Raw genomic sequence first — 21,648 nt, 5'->3', positions numbered from 1 at the left:
CCTTCAACCCTCCCATCCATCCTCCCATCCATCCATCCATTTATCCATCCATCCATCCATTTATCCATCCATCCATCCATGCACACACTCACTTATCCATCCACCCATAAACTCCATAGGTCTTTACTGAGCACCAACCATCTCCTCTTATTATTATAGGAACTGGGAACAAGTTGAGCAAAACAGACCATCTTACTTCCACCAAAACTCTCAGCCCTGGAAAGAAGAACTAGTCAGACAGCCAGCAAACACTCAAAGATGAACCCAGCATGAAGAGCACGTGTAAGGCAGCTGATGTTTAGACCCAGGTGACTGAAAGTGAGAGTGCAACCGTGGGAGTTTGTGGGAAGAGCTAAAGGGATGGGCACAGAAGAGTAGAGTCAGTGCTGTACAAAGTGGGGAGAGGAAGCTGAGAAGGTGATGTCAGAGAGATGAGCAGGGCATTTGGGACACCGAATGATTCCACAGAGTCCTGGAAATGCTAGGACTCACTGAGAAAGTGAACAAACAGCTGGAACAGTGCCTGAGGAACTGACTTTGTGTTCTGTACCTCCCAGATGGCAACTGGCTCTACTCAGTGTCGACCTCTGCCTAGTACTGAGCTAAGGTGTAAGGTGGTCTCTCAGACAGAGCTGAGAAGACGGCAACTCAGGATTTAGCTTTCTGGTAGACGTGAGTAGGGAAATAGTGACCGCAGTAATTTGAGAGCTTGCTACCCTGAGGGGGCTCATTCAGCCTTTGGTGCTACTGTTGGGTGAAGCCTACACTGAGGGGTTTCTGACATTCAAGCCTCCCATCACCCACATGCTTGGCCATTTGGTTTCCTTCTTGCAGATCTCAAGCTCTTTTGTTCTCCTTTGTACACAAGGGTATCGGTTAAAGCCTGGCTGCCTGGGCCTTCCTGCCGAGACGCCCCTTCGTAGGCACTCTAGGCTTTGAGCCCCACCCTCAGCTCTGCTTGCACTGGTTGACATGTTTTGGGGGTGACTTAGGCTTGCCTGCTGGTCTGTCTGCTTTTCAGAGATGGACAAAGCCTTTCTATCTTTGGGTCATTAAGACTTGGCTCCTGTCACAGTGGGAATGTTCCAGGACAGGGCTTGGGAGCAGGTGCCCCAACACTGACTGGCCCTGAACAGATATCTAATTCAATTGGGGAGGGTAGAATGCCATAGGGAAATGTATACTGTGGGAATGGCTGGGGAAGGAGGTCAGAAATCAACCCTAAAGTGAGCTGGAGGTGGGGGGGAGGCATGAGCTCAGCTGGGCCCTGGGAGTTCTGAGGTGACCACAAGACTCCAGAGCCACAGCCTCCTATATGCGCTGTGAGTGTTAGCTACCTGACAGGGGTGTGAGATTTCTTCTCCATCTTCAGCGAGGTAGAATTGTTTTAATTTAACAGGGGATCAAGTATTACCTTCACCATGCTGGGTGGCAGCCCTGTTAATAATTCTTCAAGCAAAGGACAAAGACAAGAAAGGGCATAAAAATAGCTCCATCCACGTCTGGCCCACTTTCAATCAACTAATTAGAGAAAGGCCAGGTTCTTATTTTTAAAAGTGTTTACTCAGGTGTTTGCCAGCAAGAGGCCGAAGATGGATTGAATGAACACCGTGTGGGCGAAGGGAGGGGGCATGGGGAGGCCCGATTACCAAGGCCGAGTCCCTGGGATTCACCCAAAAGACATATGAGTGTCAATTAGGGGCGATCAATTATTCTGCAAGCGAGCAGATGGGTAGCCGAGACGATTACGCTGTGTTAATTTGTTCCATTTAAAACGAACATTTTCTGTACAGGTATACGGCCGCCGTCCCCTTTTCATTATTCCGTGATGCCTGGCCATTTTCTCTCCACCTTTGCTCTCCTCGGAAAGGGGGCTGATACGTACGGGGGAGGTGTGACTGTCTTAGTAATTCATGGGGCGAAGGCCCTTCGCCGGCGTGACTGCCAGCGTCCCACTCACATTTGCCCACCCTCTTCCCACATCCACATCTATCACCAACAGAACTGAAGGAGACCCTCCCTCCGCCATCCCGGAGCTCACAGGCGTCGGCCTCCTAGGGAGTGCTGGGTGAAGTGTGGGCTGGAGAACACTGTGGGATGTTCCTCTCCTCAGCCGGCTCTGCGCACCTACCTACCCGTGCACGGCGGGCCTGGGGAAGGCAGCGGGTCAGCTACACTGCCCACTGAGGCTATTGTGGGCTCTGCGCTGGCCTCCGTTACTCCTTGGTGACTCAGTGCTGTTCTGCAATGAGTCGGGGATATAAGCCTGACCCTTCCAAAGCATGTGGCCTCACAGAGTGGGTGAGCAAGAAGAAATTATGAAGAAAATAGCATGGTGGTTGTCAGAGAAACAAAGACAGCACAGTGTGAAGGCACCTCACCTGGGAACACAGATGCAAAGGAGGCCCCAGGGGGTGCTGGTTGAGGGATGAAACAGAAGGCATAGCTCTTCTCTGTCTCTGAGGAGAGAAGCTGCCCAGTGCACAGCCATTTCTTTCCTTTGTTGCACTGCTTGGGCATCTTGATGTTACAGTCTTGAGCGAATCCCAGCGTCTGCCAGGCTCTCAGTTTTCGCATCTATAAAAGGGATTCGGATGTGCTTTGCTGAATTTCCAGGTCTACCAGAAGAATCCAGCGGGAGCAACTCAGGAGGTCATCCTGTGATGGTGACCTGTCAGAAGAGAGCCGTTCTGTCTGCAGAGAATGGCCCCCAACACAGACTCAAAACCAGGACGAAAGTGAAACATGCAGGCCCTGACAGGAGATGAGGATGCAAGCCTGCCTCCACCTGCCCCCTCGCTCTGCGGGTGCTACTATGAGGGCCACACACACTCTCATCCTACCTGGAGGCCAGAGCACGCTGCTTCTCCTACCTTTGGGGGTTACTGAGGGGTTACTGAGCCTCACTGGTGGGTCGGGAAGGCTAGAAGTAGAAATGAGGGAGGTCTCTGAAGTTGGCGGATACTCCTTGGTGCAACCTGGATTGAGTCAGGGATCAGCCTGGAGACTCGTCTCTAGGCAGCTCTCAGGGCATTTCCAGGAAGGGTGAACTGGAGGGGAAGACAAGATGGTCCTGCTTCAGACTGGCACTCACGTTCCCGCAGCAGCCCAGATGTAAGGAGGCCTGGGGGAGGGGGAGGGAAGAGCCTGCCTGCCTTCACGTCTTGCTGGTGAGTGCATCTGCTCTGCTGATGCTGCTGTTGTTGCTGACACAGACTCCTGGACTTCCATCATGGACTGAAGACCAGCAGCTCGCCAGGAACCCTCTAGCTTTTCAGTGTTGGATTGGCACTGCTGAGGGAGCCAGCTTCATCGACTAAACAGCTACTAGGTTCTCAGCCTCTGGAGCAGCAGACTGACAGTTTAAACTACCTAGCTGAGGTAAGAGTCAATTTAATAAATTCCATATATATATGTATGCATATGTATATATGTCTATGTATGTATATATGTCTATGTATGTATATTCATTCTCTCGCTCCATTATGGAGGACTGGAGGACTGGTGCACTGGTCATGGGTGGATGCATAACACCTAAATCCTCATCATGCATTACATTGCAGCCTGGGGCTAGAAGGGCCCCAGAGAAAGCACTTCGCCCTATAGCCTGAATGAGAACCTCCCCTCCGTGGACCCCATACCTTTTCTTAGAGGGAGCAGCAGAACAGAACCCACTCAGATAAGCTCACGTGTTCATGGAGGCTGTCCCTGTCATGATAAATCCCATCTCCAAGGCACTGACTGCTTCCCAGTGTGTCTGAGAGACTGCCAAGGGGCTGGCCATAGATGGCATGGTGACTCCTGTCCAGTGCTGCAGGTTCTGAGCTTGGCTGACCCAATAGCTCTCAGATGGAGACGTTTCTTTCATGGAAAAGAAGAGTCCGGGACATGGAGCTGTGGAAACCAAGCTTGTGGGTGCTGGGTGCCTGTGAGAAAAGTCACAAGCTATACTAGGGGCTGGCATGGGCAGGAAGCGCCCTGAGTGCTCAGGATGGATACCAGCAGGGCAGGACACTGGTCAGAGGGCTCTCACCCTGCTGATCTGGTGTAGGCTTCGGCCTTTTCCAAACCTACTTTATTTGGGGTTCTTTAATGCCTGTACCTCCCTTCCAGCCCACCTACCCTAGATGGGAGAGAAAAGAGGTTGATGAGAACAGCAGACGTAGACCTGGTTGGATTCAGCTCCTGGGAGTGATTCCCCCGGCGTAGTCGGCAGGATTTCAGCAGACCAGCCATCCCACCAAAGTCGCTGCTGGAACCTGGAGCAGCAGCCAAAGCCCAGAGCCTCAGCGCTGGAGCCGTTCTCTCTAGGAGCGTCTTGAAGTGGAGCGATGAACAGCCAAACAATATCAAGACCCAAAATCCCCAGCCTCCTGTTTTGGGCGCGCGCGCGTGTGCGTGCGTGCGTGTGTGTGTGTGCCCATCCTCTCAGAGTCTGTACCAGGATGTGTTTCAGCTGGCAAAAACCAAGCCCTGCCGTGAGGTGGTTGGTCTTCTAAGTAGATAAGCATCACCTGTTCTCTCACAAGTCTGTTCCTCATCCCACACTCGGGTTCAAAACAAAAACCTGTTTACACCCACTACAGTCTGGTCCCCTGGGTGTATGGGCACGCTGGTCATCAACCAGAGGTCTTCCCATCTTGACATTGGATTCTGGAGTGCCCTGTCTCCCCGTTTCCCCGCCATTCCCCCCCCCCCAGTTCCCTGTACTGTCAAAGGATAAACAGGGCTCTGAGGGCAGCTTCTAGAACCTTCTGTGAGTCAGAGAGACAGTGCTGGCTGGTTCTCTCTAGCACTTCTGGGAATCGGTGTGGAGCAGAGCAGGGGGTGGTCCTGCTGTCACTGGGAACTATTTAACGGCCACAGTGTTGTGAATGCTTCACCCAGCCTAGTGTGTGTCTTCTGGGTGTTCTCAGCCCCCAGAAACACCAGACACCCGAGTGAGCCCCAAGGGATAGACACCCAGGGTCTGTGTCCCATGCTGTTCTGCTATCTCTGATGGGACCCCATCTGAGTCCCAAAGCCTTTGTACCTGCCGTGCTGTGGCTGACACTCCCTCCCCAGCAACTCCCATCTGCCACTGCAGGGGATCAGTGCCATAGACATGGACATGCCCCTGCTGTGTCTCAGGCTTTCTGCTGGGCTCTGGGGGATACTTGGGAGGACAGCCTGCCCTGCCCAGATTGTATCATGGCCATGCAATGGGACAGCTGTGTCTCCAGAAGCACAGAGTCACCAAGGCAGGGTAGACACTGCTCCAGCTGGAGTAGAATCAGGGTGGGTCTGTGTGGGCACGAGAGTCTGGTGCAGGACAGCTGCACTGGGGAGCTGCAGGCTCTGGTTCAGGACCCTCAGAGACGATTCTGCAGCACTGCAGAGGAAGCAGTGGAGCTGGCAGTGGCAGGGACATTGGGGGGCTTCTGTGGACCAGAGGGGCCCTCTGTTCTGTTTTCAGAGAGATTTCCCTTACATTTCTATGTGCCTTCCCCACATGCCCTGCTTGTCATTAGCACCTGGCCTGTGGCAGGAGGAAGACGGGAGGCTGGACGGAAGGACAGGGAGGCAACCAGGAGGCTGAAGGAATCCAGGGGAACATGGGCGGATGTGGCCCTCAGACCAAGGGTGTTTGAGAAGTGGGGGGGGGGGGCACACACAGAACAGCAGGTTGGAAGTGGGTACTGAGGAAGTTGGTAAGGACTTGAGAAAGGCAGGTCTTAAGAGTTTGAGTCCAAATATGTGGCCCATGGAGAGGTTAGAGAGGACCCAAGCAGGGCCCAAGGAACGGTCCCAGACTCTAGAGAGGTCTCTGTTCTGATCCTGAAAGCCAGGGTGTGGCTGCACTGTACAGTGGCATGCCAACCCACCCTATTACTAGGTTTCTTGAAAACAATTTTTTTTTCAGAAGACTCAACCTTGCTTTCAACCTTGACAAGAAAGCACAGACTATAACTGAATTGCCTTTCAATGTGAGGGGCCCTGAGGCCTCCTAGGACCCCCATCTGGGTGCAGGTCCCCACTCTCTGAGGCAGGAGGGAAGACTGAGCTGCTTACCAGCATGCTGGTTGTCACGTATGCTCTGCCTGGCTGCACACAGGTTTCATTTTCCTTTAGAACATGTGTGTTCCACTAACGGGCAGATTTTAAATGGTAATTTTATTTCTCTAAGTACAACCCCATAGCTGTGGTAGGACGGCAGGCTCAGTGGGCATTTGTGATATCTTTTAAATTCCTTTAACAGCTCTGCTATATTGCTTTTTCAATTATTATTTTTTGGAATGTTCAACAGTGAAGCGTAGTCCTGTGGCCTTGTGTCTCTCCTGCTGGGATGCGGGGCTGGGTGAGATACTGCACTGAGACTCTTGGAGGTGGCCCTGCCTGTCTTCAGCACCTAGCCTGTGAGGCTGGAGGGAGGGACAGGGTGGCAACCAGGAGGCTGAAGAAATCCAGGGGAACGTGGGTGCACATGGCACTCAGACCAAGGGTGGTTGAGAAGTGGGGAAGGGGGCACATAGAACACACTGACTCCCTTCTGGGAAGGGGAGCAGAGCTGCTGTGGGCAGCAAGTACGGCTCTCCCTGCAGTGGGCTGCCATTCCGTGCTGTGGAGGGACGCACATCACAGCGAGAGCTTTCTCGTTGCAGAAGGAGGGCTGTGTTCACTGTGCTGAAGAGGAAACTTGGAGCTGTGAGGAGGAGGGGACAGTGACAAGGGGCAAAGCAGAGATACCATCACGGGGCACACTGCCATGGGAACCCTAAAGGGAGCAGGTAGGGCAACCATAAGAGCATAAAACTCCACACGGAACAGGCCTGGCAAGAAGACAGATGCTATAAAGAAAGAGGCAGAGGTATAGGTGGAGGGACAAAGCCACAGGTGACACGAATTTGGTTCCACAACAGTCCCTTCAGACACAAGCATCTGAGTACACACACGTGCATATATTTACACACACACACATGCACAGAGAGAGAGAGAACACACATACAAAATATTTCACATTGAATAAGTAGAATTCGTTATCTGTCTTCCCTTAAGTGACCCAGCCACCACCAAGACACTGACAACATCAGTTACGAGAGCTACCCAGAGATGATTTGGTAAGTTTGTGAAGACACACATATATCGATCACAAGAGAGCTGACCCCTACATATAGAAGGGATCCAGGCCTTGTGGACCGCAGTGTCTGGGGGTCCTATTTGCATGATCTGAGGAGTGGCCGTGTGCATACACACACTTCCTTGCAGGTCTCGGAGCCCAGCCACATATGCCAAAGAGCAGCCCTGTGCACACTTGCTTCCCTGTGGGTTCTCTGGAAGGTGGTGAGGACAGTGAGGAGCCCAGCTCTTCAGAGGACACTGGGTGGAAGTTGGCAGCGTCACTTTTAGGGGCACAGATGCCTCTTTAGCATTTATGAAGTAGGAAAATAAAGCAAAGATGATCAGAGCCTCAAGCTCCTAGATGAGAAAATTAGAGCATATGAAATATTCATCCCTCTGGCTCTGCGGTGGCCAGCGGAGTGCGCTGGGCGGAGAGTTGGTTACTGGCCAGGGCTCTCATCCTATTTCCCTGAGACGAGCCAGCAACTCTGCAGACGGAGCAGGACGCAAATCCTTCCCCACCTTCCTTTAATGCTTCATTTAAAATGCCCTTTCCAGTGTAAGTTTAAAGAAAAGTGGGAACTAGGTCTCAGTCTTCATTATCTATTAAGAAGAAAATAGAAACTCTGAACCGTGGACTGTGGGAGAGGCCGAGTCCTGCCTCCTGGCCTCTCCTGGCTGGCTAGCCTCCCCAAGGCATACTCTGCGCCATCCAATACCACCCCCCCCCCCAGCTGTGTGTGGCATCGCAGTCCAGATCTGACGTATCCCACAATGATTTGTTCATTAAAAGGCAAGAACAGCAGGATGTGAGGAGAAACGCTGCCTCTGGACAGTGACATAGCCACTACACTCACCATCTTGCCGTGTTTCGAGTCAGGAGGATCATTCTAGAAGGCAGCTCAAGTGGGGGTGAGTGGGAGGGGAGCTGGGGATGCCAGGATCAGGACACACTGTGTGTATGGAATTGTTAGAGAGTAAATAAAAGATATTTTTAAAAACCAGTTGACTAAATATGCCGAGGTAGGGCACTTCAAGGCGTTTTCAGCGTTTAGATCAGGGCATGCGCATCGCCGTCTGTTTTGCTAGGTTGGCAGTGAGGGTGGGAAGCAAAAAAGCAAGGTGAAATATTCGGAATTGTTGAAATTTGGCATGGAGAGAAGCACTTGTAAATTCTTGTTTAGAGAAAGTGCTGCGGCTGAGGTAACAAGTGAGAGGAACTGTGGAGGCAGAGTAGGGGTCAGGAAGAGCCACTCCTCGCTTGCTGCCTTAAGTATGTAAACATGCAACACATTTCAAAGATGAGGCTTTGCAGAGAAGCATCGCCCAGGGCAAAGCTGCAGTGGAGGATTCAGGAAGTCAGGAATGTAGCACAGCCACCAGGAAAAGGTGCAGACAGCGAGCAGGGCTGCCCCGGGGACAGAGGCCACAGAGAGAGGCTGTGTGGATCTAAAGCAGCAAGGCCAGAAGCCGCGACCTCAGCCCACACAGGTCACAGAGTGCATCTGATGCCGGACAGAGAGCTCTTGGGATGCTTTGGCGTTTGTCTTTCTGGCCTATGGAGCCGTTCTGACTGGATTTGTTCCTCACTTGGGGCCTGGGAATGCGTGCCCGAGCCTCTGTCCTTCTGTGGTAACTTGCTTTGAGAAGTGCATAAGCACGGGCAGCCATGCCTCTGCCTCGAGTCCCAGAGGAGACTTTGGGTGAGCATTGCTGAGTGATGTGGGATTCTCAGGACTGGGGGCTCTTTGTATCTGTACCAAATTCATTTTGTGTCGTGAGGCAGGCAGTCGTGAACTTCCTGGGGCTAGGGAAGAAACCAATACGTAGGAGGGTTTGGTCTCCAGCTTAGGGTGACGCTGGAAGGTAAGGTAGCCTTAAGATAGGGGCTACATTTGTATGCAATAGGCCTAGGGGAAGGTGCCTTGGTAGGATTCCAGCCTGTCTCTTCCACCTCTCTCTCTCTCTCTCTCTCTCTCTCTCTCTCTCTCTCTCTCTCTCTCTCTCTCTCTCTCTCTCTCTCTTTGTGTGTCTCTGAGTCTCTCTGTCTCTGTCTTTGTGTGTGTCTGTGCCTGTCAAGTCTCCTCCCCCTGCCCCCCCAGGTTCCTACCTTGAGTTGCCTCAGTGACACATTGTCTCCTAGGTTTGTAAACTGAGACAAAGCCTTTCCTCCACTAAGTTGTTTTTGGACGAGGGTTCAAAGTTGCAGCAGCACAATAAAACTAGGACCTGTACATCTAGGAGAAAAACTCCTCCGGGTGCTGCACGGAGAGCAACCCTGAGCCTGGGTGTCCTGCCTCCTGCAGAGCACCGGGCACGTGCTGTTGGCACCTTTTAGCCTCTGGGGTTTGTTACCTCAGTCCAAAGTGACTCCCGAGGCAGGTTAGAAAAACGTGGAGCAGACAACTTACTGTGAGACTGTAAGACAGAGAGGCAAAGAGAAAGGAAAGCTTGTGCAGGTGGACCTCAGGAAGCTGAGAGGCAGGGGCAGAGCCACCTTAGAGGTGAGGAGCTGGCTGGGTACAGTAAAGGAACCACTGAGCCCGGCAGTGGGGTTTGGTCACTCTAGGAGGCTCATATTAGCAGAATGAAGAGGGGTGGTGCATCCAAGGCGCAGTGTCTCCATTGGTGGCTTGCTGTTGGTCTTCTCTCAACTCAGAAGATCAAGGTCTCTTGGTGTGGACGCGCTCACCTGGAGCAAGGGTCAGCAGCAGATGAGGAGTGAACCAGCCTTGCCTGCCACCCACACATGACACACCCCAGCCATAGCCAAGAGTTGGGAAACCTTGGGTGTCTGATCTTAGCCAGGGAGTGTATCTGCCTAGGGATGCCAGGGCAGCCAAGCTGGACCCCCATCGTGAAGTAGAGAGCCCAGAGAGCAACACCGGAAGCACGAGGCAAAGGATAGCCAGGGAGAGAGCAGGCAGCAGCCAGCTCTGAAGGAGAACTGAAACTCAGCAGTTTATTTGGAGAGACTGGGGTACAGGAGTGGTGAGGCCCACTGGACATCCCTGGAAGGCAGCCAGCATTGACTCCTCCTGCCTCATGTCCTTCTAGAAGATGAGTCTTCCTCCTCTCTGCACAAGACTGCTAAGTGATGCTCAGCTCTGAGGAGCTTCATGGCCGCACTCCCAGCATGGCTTTCCTCACGTCTTCCCTTAGCAACTCTTACCTGAGCTTCCTAGGAGATCTGCCCCAGAAGGAAAGAGGAGAGCAGGAAGCTGCTCACCCTAATGGCCTGAACCCCCTACCCTCCATCCATCCACCCCCTCACCCTTACCCCACCCCCATCTTAGCCAAGTTCAGGCTTCCCTGTCCACTCCCAGCTTGGTAGCTCCCTTCCACCTTGCAGACAGAGACACCAAGGCCCACAGAGCTCAAGGTGACCCTGAGGGTTGCTGCTGAGACGGTGGCAGTTCCTCGGTCCGCAGGATGTGAGGCAGGTCTTGCTATGTACAGGGCAGCAAACCTTCCTGCTGAGCCAGCCTGAGCTGTTGACCAGGTGCTCTGGACTGCCGGTGTCTCTACTGGAGGAAGAAAAGTGCACCAACGTTGTGAGGTGAGAAGCGAACAGCTCCAGTCTGGGCCTGCTACAGAAACTGTGGCCATAGGAGAGCCTGTGAACCGTTTGCATACCTCTGCCTTGGGGCTGCAGAGAGCCTTAGTGAACTTGAGGAGAGACAAAGTTTCCTGGGTGTGATAGGGCAGAATCACTGCTCAGACTGGAAGCTCTCCCTTGTTTGGGGCTCTTTCTCCCATCAGCCTTTGGAACTTTCTCCAGCCACACCTCCCAGTCTGTCCCTGAAGCAGGCAGGCTGCGGCTTGCCCTCTGACCCATCAGACGGCAGGTCTGACATGCTGTGGCCTTGGGCCTTGTGTTTCCCAGCTCAGGCCTACTGGCACAGAGGATCACTGAGCTGCTGGCAAGTTTACATCTTGGACAGGCGACTGTTTCCTGGGAGCAAAAATCCTTTAACAGCTCTAATCTCCGGTCTGCTGGTTTCATTATTTAAACCAAAATGAAATGTGACCCCAAGTGAGGAAAAAGAGCGAGCGTGCAGTCGAGAGTCATAATGAGCCACTTACAGCCTCACCGGGGACCTGCGGCCTTCTCCAGACGGGCTCAGGAGGCCCCCAGGTGGGAAGCAGACATCAGCGATGTCACCAAAGCTAGCCGGAGGGAAATCGAACAATAATGGCCCATTTTGGAGGGAACAAATCAGCTCCCACATTATTCTGATTGCAGAGTTCCAGAGCTGGAGCCTGGCACCCGCATCCTGCCAGCTAATTACCACACTGGTCTCATTCCCAGCCCCAGAGACTTTGAACCAGCCTCTGAGAGGAAGCCTAGGAGGCCTGTTTCTTCAACTGAACGAAGCAGCAAAAAGTTCCTGAGCGAAGGGGCCACGCCCAGCATAGGGAAGAGCCATTCAGGTGGTAGGGATGGGATGCCTGGTCTCGGCTGTGTGCACCCATCTCTTGGTGCAGGTGGTCAGAGGCCCTGAAGACCGTGTGGTGGCATCACACAAGCATAAGTGCAGTGGTTGAGTCTGAGGGCAAAACGGGGCAAATCTAGAGGCTGTGGGGAGGAGCAGGAGGAGGGTGAGGAGGAGGACAATGAGGAGGACGGGGGAGGGGGGCGGGCAGGTGTCCTGGTCTCCAACTGCAATGAACTCAATCTTGACCGTAGGGTCTCCAGTATCTGCCTGCTGTGAGTGTGTTAACCAAAATGGTCCCCATGAATCCCCTACCAGCCTCTACTTCCTGTATCTCTCCTGTCTGCCTGGTGTGTTTTCTCATGCTCCTCTCTTACCCCAGGATAGCTCACCTCTGCTTAGTGTATGGTCACCTTGTAGAGTGATCATGATAGTGGTGGCAATGATGATGGTGATGGTGATGGTGATGATGGTGGTGGTGGTGATGATGATGGTGGTGATGATGATGATGATGATGGTGATGATCGTGATGGTGATGATGATGGTGATGATGGTAATGGTGATGATGATTGTGATGATGGTAATGGTGATAATGGTGATGATGATGGTAATGGTGATGATGATGGTGATGATGGTAATGGTGATGATGGTGATGATGATGGTAATGGTGATGATGATGGTGATGATGGTAATGGTGATGATGGTGGTGATGATGGTGATGATGGTAATGGTGATGATGGTGGTGATGATGATGATGATGATGGTGATGATCGTGATGGTGATGATGATGGTGATGATGGTAATGGTGATGATGATTGTGATGATGGTAATGGTGATAATGGTGATGATGATGGTAATGGTGATGATGATGGTGATGATGGTAATGGTGATGATGGTGGTGATGATGGTGATGATGATGGTGATGATGGTAATGGTGATAATGGTGATGATGATGGTAATGGTGATGATGGTGGTGATGATGGTGGTAAGAAGACAGTGAGGATGGTAGTGATATGATAATGGTGTTGGTGAAGATACTGGTTGGTGGCAATGGTAGTAGTACTGATGATGTCAAGATGGTAGTGATGTTGGATGATGAGGGTGAGGCTCATGGTAGTAATGATGGATATCATCATGATGGTTGTGATTTGATGATAGTGATGAAGATGGTAGTGATGGTGATAGTTATTGTAATTTGAGTAATAATGGTGATCATCACCATCATTGGTGATTACACTGATAAAGATAATGGTAATGATATGATGGTGATAATAGTGATGATAGTGATGACAGTGGTCATAATAGTGGTAGTGATGGAGATGGGGATGATTGTCAGGGCCCGCCGGACAATCAACCGACACCCACAGACCCCTAGGGAGAGAATAGGGCACAAGAGACACAAAGAACGGACAGCAAGTCAAAAAGATCTTATCAAGCTGACAAAATTTTATTTTCTCAAGCTGCTTAAAAGCACAAGGCAGGATGTTGGATGGGGGCAGAGGGGGAACTAGGGTGAGAGCGAGGTCAGCCCCCTGCTGCTGCATACCGCACAATGTTCCCTTCATGGTCGGGTGGCGCTGCGCTGGCAGTTTCCTAGAAGCGTGGGACAGCGAGACCGGGCACTAATCTAGGTGAAACAGATCTATATCTGGTTATTGAGAAACCTAAAGACAGGAGGTCTCCTGGAGAGTTTCCCGAGAAGTCACCGAAAGGGAGGGGGCAGGAGAGGTTTTGTCAAGCAGAACACAGGAGGTCCAAATGGCCATATTTGCTGAAGGCGCCCTCATCAGGTGATGGTGGGGATATGACAGTGCAGTGACAGTGTTGGCAATGATGGTGGTCGTGGTGGTGTTTGTGATGGTGATTTTGGTGATGATGGTGTGGTAGTGATGGTGCGAATGGTGCTGGTGGTGATGTAACAGTGATGAAGAGGAGGAGGAGGAAGAAGAAGATGATGATGATGGCGTTAAGGAGAGTACCTCTTTTATGCCAGCCACCATTCTCTCCAGGTCTTATGCATATTAACTCATTTGATTCCTATAAAATCCCTGCGGTGTGAGGCTGCTGTTATTCCATTGTGTAGACGAGGGAACTGAGGCACACGGAGATGCGCTCATATTCACTTGGCTCTTTTCTATCCTGCATGCTCTAGCGACGCATGCAGGTGCTCTCCCAGATACGCTGTTCCACAAATCCACAGGGCTGTTGACTGGAACAGTCAGTGGGTGAAGCGCGGCTCAGGAGAGCAGCAGCCAGCACGAGCTGGACCTGCAGCCTAGCCCTGCTGAGGGCTGGGAAGAGGGCAGGCTTGGAGCTGGAAGTGAGGAGGCGGAGCACAGGGTAGCTCTATGTTTTGGCGCATGGCTGTGGCTTTGAACTTTACCCCCTGGAGCCAGCCTTGCCAGCCCTCTGTGGGTCTCCAGACACATGAATCTTGTTTGTATTTCTCATCCCCTGTCCTGTCCAGGAAAAGCTATGGCGGAATGCTTCAGTGTCTTGTCCTCCGGGGAATGAGGACTTTTGAGTGAGACAGTAAGGGACAATTTCTTTCCCTTTTTTAAATGCCCCGGGGCAGCTCTTATGCTCCCAATGACCAGGATGTGTCTAGTCAGCATCATAATACCAAGCCAAGCGGTGAAGGAGAAAATGAAGCAGGGGAGGGGGTGGGTGTTTTCTCTGGGGAAACTGATGGAGCCTCACTGTGGTGATGGGTAAGGGTCACCTGATACCAGTGGGAGGGAAAAACACTCTTTTTTTTTTTTTTAAACAATTATTTTAAACACACTTAGAGAACACTCGTGCATTGTCCGCTTTTCCTAAGGCTTAATGATATTGGCTTGCCGAGTCCTCACAAAGGCCCTGTGAGTGTCATATAGACTGTGCCTGTCATCTTACAGGACAATCAAGGCTACAGATGCTAAGCTGTGCTTGGGGTCTCTTATACCCTGACACTGTACAGACCTTACTCTTGGCAGAAGCAGGATGACACTGGAGAAGATTCTGTGCCTTGTAGATAGGACAGCAAGTCCCAGATGAAGGAGAGGGTTGGCACCCTAGTCAATTCTTATCCAGTCTTGAGAAGCAGGCACTGTGCTCAGCGCTCCTAGAGGAAGTGCGTTCCACCAGCGCTTTCCCACTCACCATCCGGGCGGCCTCTGCTAAGGGAATTTAATCTCAATGTTTCTCTGCCTAGCTCCCTGTTTCCAAGGTGGAAAGATGGCAGCACAACATTTGGGGTCATTTCAAGGGTTAAATAGACCGAGCAATGTATGAAGCTGAGCAGCACAGTTCCTCATGTCTAGTAAAGGCCATTTTACTGTCAACATTGGCTTCCTACCCATTAGCTGTGAGAATCCTCACGCTGCTGCTGCTGGCCCCTGGCCTCCCAGCTTCGACCCTTCAGACCTCTGGCTGGTGGTTCCACTCATGCCAGGCCCAGGGCAGAGAGACACACACTGCGTGCTGCTCGGCCGCAGACCTCTGGCAGAGGGTACAGCTCAGAAGGTGGCATCTTTGCCCCCCCCCCCCCGCCAGTATGTTTGGTAAAGACTGGCGGCATGAAGAGAGGGTGAGTGAGGGAGAGACCCTTGTTTCCAGACTTGGGGGTGGGAAGGGGGAGCACGAGCCACCATCTATGAAGACCTTTGGCAAGAGCACGTATTTTTCTCTTGGTGGCAGGGCCTGTATTTAATAACACAACCCCCTAATGGAAGAGACGTGCAATTTGGATAGCTCTGTCTGCAGAAAGCTGTCTGACCCTGACAGATGGAGTGCCGTCTTTCTCACTGTGCAGAGCCAGCCTCAGATTAAACATATCAATCCTCGTGTGTTGCCTTGCCCACGCCACCAGCTAGCATCCTCTGGCCCCGGGGATCTGTCTTCACTGTCCCTATGCAAGGGGTGACAGAGTTCGAGTTGGGAGCCAGCGATCAGAGATCAGGCACTTGCATTGCCTGTGGTGATCATCCAGGGGGAAGTGCCTGGTTTCTAGCTGCCCTTTGCTTGGGAGAGCTGTTCCTGGAAGGTGGAGCTACCTTACATGGCAGCAGGCAGAGCTCAGCCATAAGCAAGGCCATCATGTGCATGTGTAGGTCACGTGGCCAGCCCCTTGCCTAAAGGCGAGACCCCAAAGGGGTATAAGTTAAACTCTAGGGTTTCTAGGACAGAGCGGGGCTTCCTCCGGTCCAGAGTATTTTTCTTTTCAAGTTTTGCTTTATTTGTGTGTGTGTGTGTGTGTGTGTGTGTGTGTGTGTGTGTGTGTGTGTGTGTTTGCGCGCCATGGTGCATCTGGAGGTCAGAGGACACCTTCAGGAAGTGAGTTCTCACTTTCTGCCCTCTGGGTCCTAGTATTTGAACTCAGGTCATCAGACTTGGTGGCTACAGGCAGTTTGCACTGAGCCATCTTTCTGCACCCCCCCCCGCCCACCCCACTTTAAACAAATATTTAAGCTTATTCTAAATAAGGGGCATCCACAGCAGACTTCTGAGTCCATCCCTGAGAAGTTCTGACATGTTTCTCTTTGTGTTATAAATCCATGCAGTCTCTGCCACTGGGGCCCTTACAGCTTTGGGTCACACGGCAGTTCGGACATATGGATCAAAGAATTTCAGAAACATTGAGACAAACACTACCATCACCATTAAAGTCAGGATGACAAAGTCTTGTAAATGCAGCCTCAGGCGATTCTAAGGGGCAGCCTGCAGGAACAACACTGCACAGACTGTCACTAGGTCCTTTACTTGTGGCTTGCAAATGAAGTATTCCTCTTGACTGGCCCTGCAGAACCCTGTGCTGGAAGGCCACAGGCCCCATCACTAAGCCCGTTATTTATTGATTTCTGTGCTCTAGCGTGTGCTCTCTGCCTGCCTCCTCCTCCTCTCTGTATGAGCTCAAAGGCACGGCGGGGCAAGCATCGTGTGGCGGGTGAGCTCCCTCTTATATCAGCTGCACTGGACACAGATGCCTGGCTGGCACACATGAGATCCCAGGAGACCAAAGCAGAGGAGCTTGGCAGAAGGGTGCTGAGGACCAGAGCTGCTTCATGGCTGCCATGAAGCAGAAAAGGGAGAAGGTTCTGGAAGTAAGACACACCCTTTAACGGCACTCCCTTGAGGACCCATGCCCTCCAGCTAGCTCCCATCTCTTAATCCTCCATTCGGTCTGAGCTCGTCCATGGCTGATCCATTGATGAGGTCAGAACCTTTATGGTCCAGCCATGTCCTGACAGCTCTTGTCAGATGGAGCTAAGGTTTCGATGCAGGGTACTTGAGAGATGGCTTAGACTGAGATCCTAAGAACTCAGGGCCTGGCTCAGCGTGACTTCTTGGGGGCAGAGAAGTGGGTCATGTTCAAGATCTTGCCTCCCAGCTGTGTACTTTGTCAATCTCCATCTTCTCACAGACTAAGGAGAGTGGACTGGGCCAATGAGGTGTCATGGGAGCAGGTTTGGGCCTACCCCTTTAAGCATTAAAAAGCCCCACACGTAGGGCACATAGGATGATGCAGGTACATTGAACATGTTAGGGAGCCGCGTAGAGCTGTGAAGGTGGAGACCAGACACGGCGGGCTCAGCAGCACAATGGCTAGGGTCAGGAATAGTGTGGTTTACGGCACGCCAGGACACCCTTTCCCAAATCAGGGGTTGGTTGTGGAGTCTCTGACCCCTGAAGGAGTGTCAGTACCACTTGAATTTGGGGAACAGCACCCCCACGGTTTGAGAATGCCCACTGGATGCTGCTGGTTTTAAGCCAAGCCCAGAGTCAGCCCTGCTCTGCTCCTGCATCTAGTTGCCCACATCACAAGCCAAGAGGCCTGTGGCATCTACCCAAGCCTGCCGTCTGAGAGGCAAGGATCTTTCCATAATCCCCACTCTGCTGTGCTCTGGGCAGAAGCTCTCTGCAGCCTTGACCTTTCTCCCACAACAGAGGAGGCTCATGGGTGCACCTTTCTCATATGGGACAAGACTAGATGCAACCCTATAAATGCTGCTCTTTGTCATATGTGACTGCCTGAGCGGCTGTCTCCACTGAACAACTGGACGTGCCTGTCTGTTCAATTTGGTTTAGAGTTTCTCTTCCCACGCCTACCTAAGCCAATAACCAGCCCCTCCTGAGCTCAGGCACTTGGTGGGGGGGGGGTGTCACTCACTCATGTAGAATTCTGTTTTCATTTGTTTGCTGTTTATGTGACCAATTTAACAGAAACTCACGTCATTTGGGAAGAAAGAACTTTATTTGAGGACTTGCCTCCATCAGATCGGCCCATAGGCATGTCTGGGGGGCGGGGGGCCGTTTCTTAACTGGTGGTTGATGTGGGAAGGCATAGCCACCCCTGGGAAAGCAATCCTGGATGGTATAAGGAAGCAGGCTGAGCAAGCAATGGGGAGCAAGGCAGTAAGCATGGCCTCTGCTCTCAGTCCTACCTCCAGGTTCCTGCTCTGACTTCTTTCAGTGGTGGCCTGTGACATGGATGTGTGAGCCAAGCTGGTTTTGGTAGTGATGTTTCGTCACAGTAGAAAGAAAGCTTGGACAACCCCAGTACCACAGAGTCACCTTTTATTCCCCACCCGCATCTGAGACTTGCCCACCTTCATACCTGCTCCTTGCCGGAAAGAAGAGTGCTTTCTGCCTACATTGGGCATGCTTGAGTGGAAGATTAAGATGTCAAATGGTGTTTCTCCACTGCAGCAGCCCTCAACCCTGTGTCAGTCACCCACTTGTCTCAGCGAGGGTTACCGCTGCTGTGATGAAACACGTGACCACAAAGCAAGTTGGGGAGGAAAGGGTTTATTCGGCTCGGGCGTCCACATCACTGTTCACCATCAAAGCAAGTCAGAACAGGAACTCAAACAGGGCAGAACCTGGAGTCAGGAGCTGAGGCAGAGGCCATGGAGGGGCGCTGCTTACCGGCTTGCTCAGCCTGCTTTCTTAGGGGACCAAATGGCTCAGGGATAGTACCCACAATGGCTTGGCTCTTTCCTCATCAGTCACTAATTTAAGAAAATGCCTTACAGGCTTGCCTACAGACCTCTCTTATGATGGCAAAAGTTCCCTCAATTTTAGATGACTCTAGCTTGTGTGAAGTTGGCACAAAAGTATCCAAAGTATCCAGCATACCCCCATGGTGGCAGCACCCCAACACTTCCTCTTCTCAAAACAGTCCTTGCCAAACGAGTCTCTCTTGCTGTCTTTGGCTGCAGGCGAGGGCCACAGAAAGCTCTAAGGTGAGCCGGTGGACTTTCCGACCTTCCAAATTTCAGGTTTCATTCTGGCATACATGGGAGTCTGCATTAGAGAGGCTATCCTGGGGCTGGGGCTATCTCTCCTAGGCAGGTGGGCAGGGACAAGACCCAAGGGCTGTAGACATCCAGATGAGCCCTGCAGCCTCTTCTGCTCTGACATGGACCTGAAGCCTCTGCTCCGGGTTGGGGTGCTGGGATGCCAGGTCGTGATCAGAGTCTCACGGTGTGGTGCTGGGTCAGCCCCGCTGTGTTCTCAGAGTCTTGGTAGAGCCAGGCTCATGAATGTTATATTCTCTCAGGCCCCCTTTCCCAGCATTCCCCGATTTCTCCTGAATCAATGACTTGCTGACTTCAGGCTAAATCCAGCTTGTGGGTCCCATGAGGAGTTCACGAAGAGTGACAGCTCTATTCGTCCCTGGCTGCTTACAGGGTCCCTGCTGGTCAAGAGGGAATGCCCTCTGAAGACAAAGGCTTGAGGTAAGATAGAGGCCAGCTCAGGGACACCGCTTGAGACCACCTGCTTCTTGCTTGTCTGTCGGGCTGTCCTTGTATCCCACCTCTAAAGCTGCACGGAATGTTGGTATTTTTAAACCCACTGTCAGCTGGAGGGTAGGTTACCAGACACTGGCCCCTTGCCACTTGACGGTGTGCACGAGACTTCCAGCTGGATGTTGGTCCTTTTGACCTTGAGGGTACCAGACAAGCCACTCGGAAGAAGGAAGTGTACCTGTGCTTGTCTCCCTGTCTGTCTGAGTGTGTCGTGAAATCTGCTGCTTCCTGGAAGCTCCCTGGCCACTGTGGGCCCCACAGGCGCCCTCTTCCCAGTGCTGAGAAACCGCAAACAAAGCAGATTAGTGTGGCCCCTGAGGGCCAGCTTGGCCTGGTCCTCGCTGAGCAGACCCTGAAATGGGCCAGTCTCTCTTTTTACACACTCTATCCACACAGCATGCCCACAGGTTGCTGCCGCCTGGGCTTGTCCTGAGCGTTGACAGACAGCACCTTTCTCAGGCTTCTCTTACCCCGTGGTGTAGCACTCAACCTCAGTGAGAGCGGATTCTGGTATTTTCAGGGCTGAGCTCATGGAGCTCAAATATTTATTCGATAGCCTGCAGATCCCAGTTCACCCCACACCATCTTCCATGTGCCTCTCTTTTTTCTTGGCCCTTTGCTCTGTGAGGAGCTGTGGCCATCAGAGAACACTTTTTCCTTATTTTTTATTATTATCATTTTCTGTAGATGGACCAGGTACTTCATAAATGCTAACAATGACAAATCGGCAGCCCAGCGACGGGGCAATCACATAATGACAGCCATTACTTGGTGGCAATGGTGGCTGAACATGAGGAGCTGCCACACGGAGTGATGGAAAAGCCACCTGAGCACCAGCCTCAGGGAGAGGATGGAGGGCTGGGGACCAGCACAGCCGTATGTGAGGAGGGAGGACGTGATGGAGAGACAGACCCAGGCTCAGGTGGTGGAATGGCTACCCAGCCTCTCCGTGTGAGATCTTGGGTCACAACATCATGTGTCACATGACTGCACAGAAGTGTCAGGAAGCCTGAGTTGGGGCCATGGGCCCGGCTGTGCACCTTGGCTGAAGCCGGGCCCTGGCAGCACCCTGCCTTCCTCTGAAGCACTTGATAAAGGCAGATGTGCCTCCACACACACACCCTGGTGTGTTCCGAGAAGCTGGCAGCAGGCCAACTGTGGAATCCTGAGTGCTTAAATCAGAAAAGGTGTCTAGCAGGTAGAAAGTGCTAGAACATACTCCCATAGTGGGAACTGGCCCAGAGCACAAATTGTCGACACTGGCTCACACATGTCTATATGCCCCAGCGCATATTTGTGCTGGCACCTGATCATCTATCTATGGCTGTGTCTGTACCTGTGTGCATTCCTGCATCTGCACTGGACGTTGCATGTACACTTCTACACAGATGCCCATCTACATGCACACATGGCCGTGCTTGTGTATGTGTGTGTGTTTTAACTTTATCAGTTATTTCAAATGGGGAAACCGTGCCACAGATTAACTTAACACAGGCCAAGTCAATCCACATGGTTTGGGGACAGAGCCAGGAAACTTGTCTCTAGGCTTGGTCTGTATGTGGTCGTCATGCAGAGGTGTCTTCAGAGTGCTGGCCACTCATAGTAGGCATCCGGCAGATGGGCACATTAATGCAGGGAGGAGCAGGCTGCTGCTGGGAGTGCACGTTGCTACAAGCTCAAGGAGAGCATCCTGATACTCAGCTAAACCAAATCACTCACGGTCTGTGCCCCCAGCACGTGGCTGAGACACTTAACTTAGAGAGACACCAGGCCACCTGCTGCTGAGATGTCACACGCAGACCCCACAGCAGTATTGGTGCCTCAAGGCTGATGTGGGAGATGGAGTGACGGTATGCTGACCTGAGAAGGGTACAGGGATTGGGGTGTTGGGGTGAGGTGGGGTGGGGTGGGAAAACCTGTGGTGGCCATTCCACAGCGGGCTAGCACGCCACAGTTAAAATCATATCGAGGACACCATGTCAAGCTGGATGGGTCTCACGGTGGTGCCTTTACTTATATGATACCACATTATTTGTGAAAGCTTATACAGACCATATGTAGAGATGTGTGTGTGTGCACATGTGTGCACATGTGTTTATGAAAGGTGCCAGGAGGGAGTGGAAGCGGGGCAGTGAGTTGGATGTGGGATTTCTAACTGTTACCCATGATGCATTAGTTAAAACAAAACTAATGTCTGGCCAGGTGTGGTAGCTCATGCACACAGCATGCCTTTAATCAAGCACCCAACCAGGGAGTCAGAGGGAAAGATGGGTGGATCTCTGTAAATTCAAGGCCAGCCTGGTCCTCATAGTGATCTAGACCAG

The sequence above is a fragment of the Acomys russatus genome, chromosome 29 (assembly GCF_903995435.1).
Source record: "Acomys russatus chromosome 29, mAcoRus1.1, whole genome shotgun sequence".
NCBI lineage: Eukaryota > Metazoa > Chordata > Mammalia > Rodentia > Muridae > Acomys > Acomys russatus.
This window is presented reverse-complemented; position numbering follows the sequence as displayed.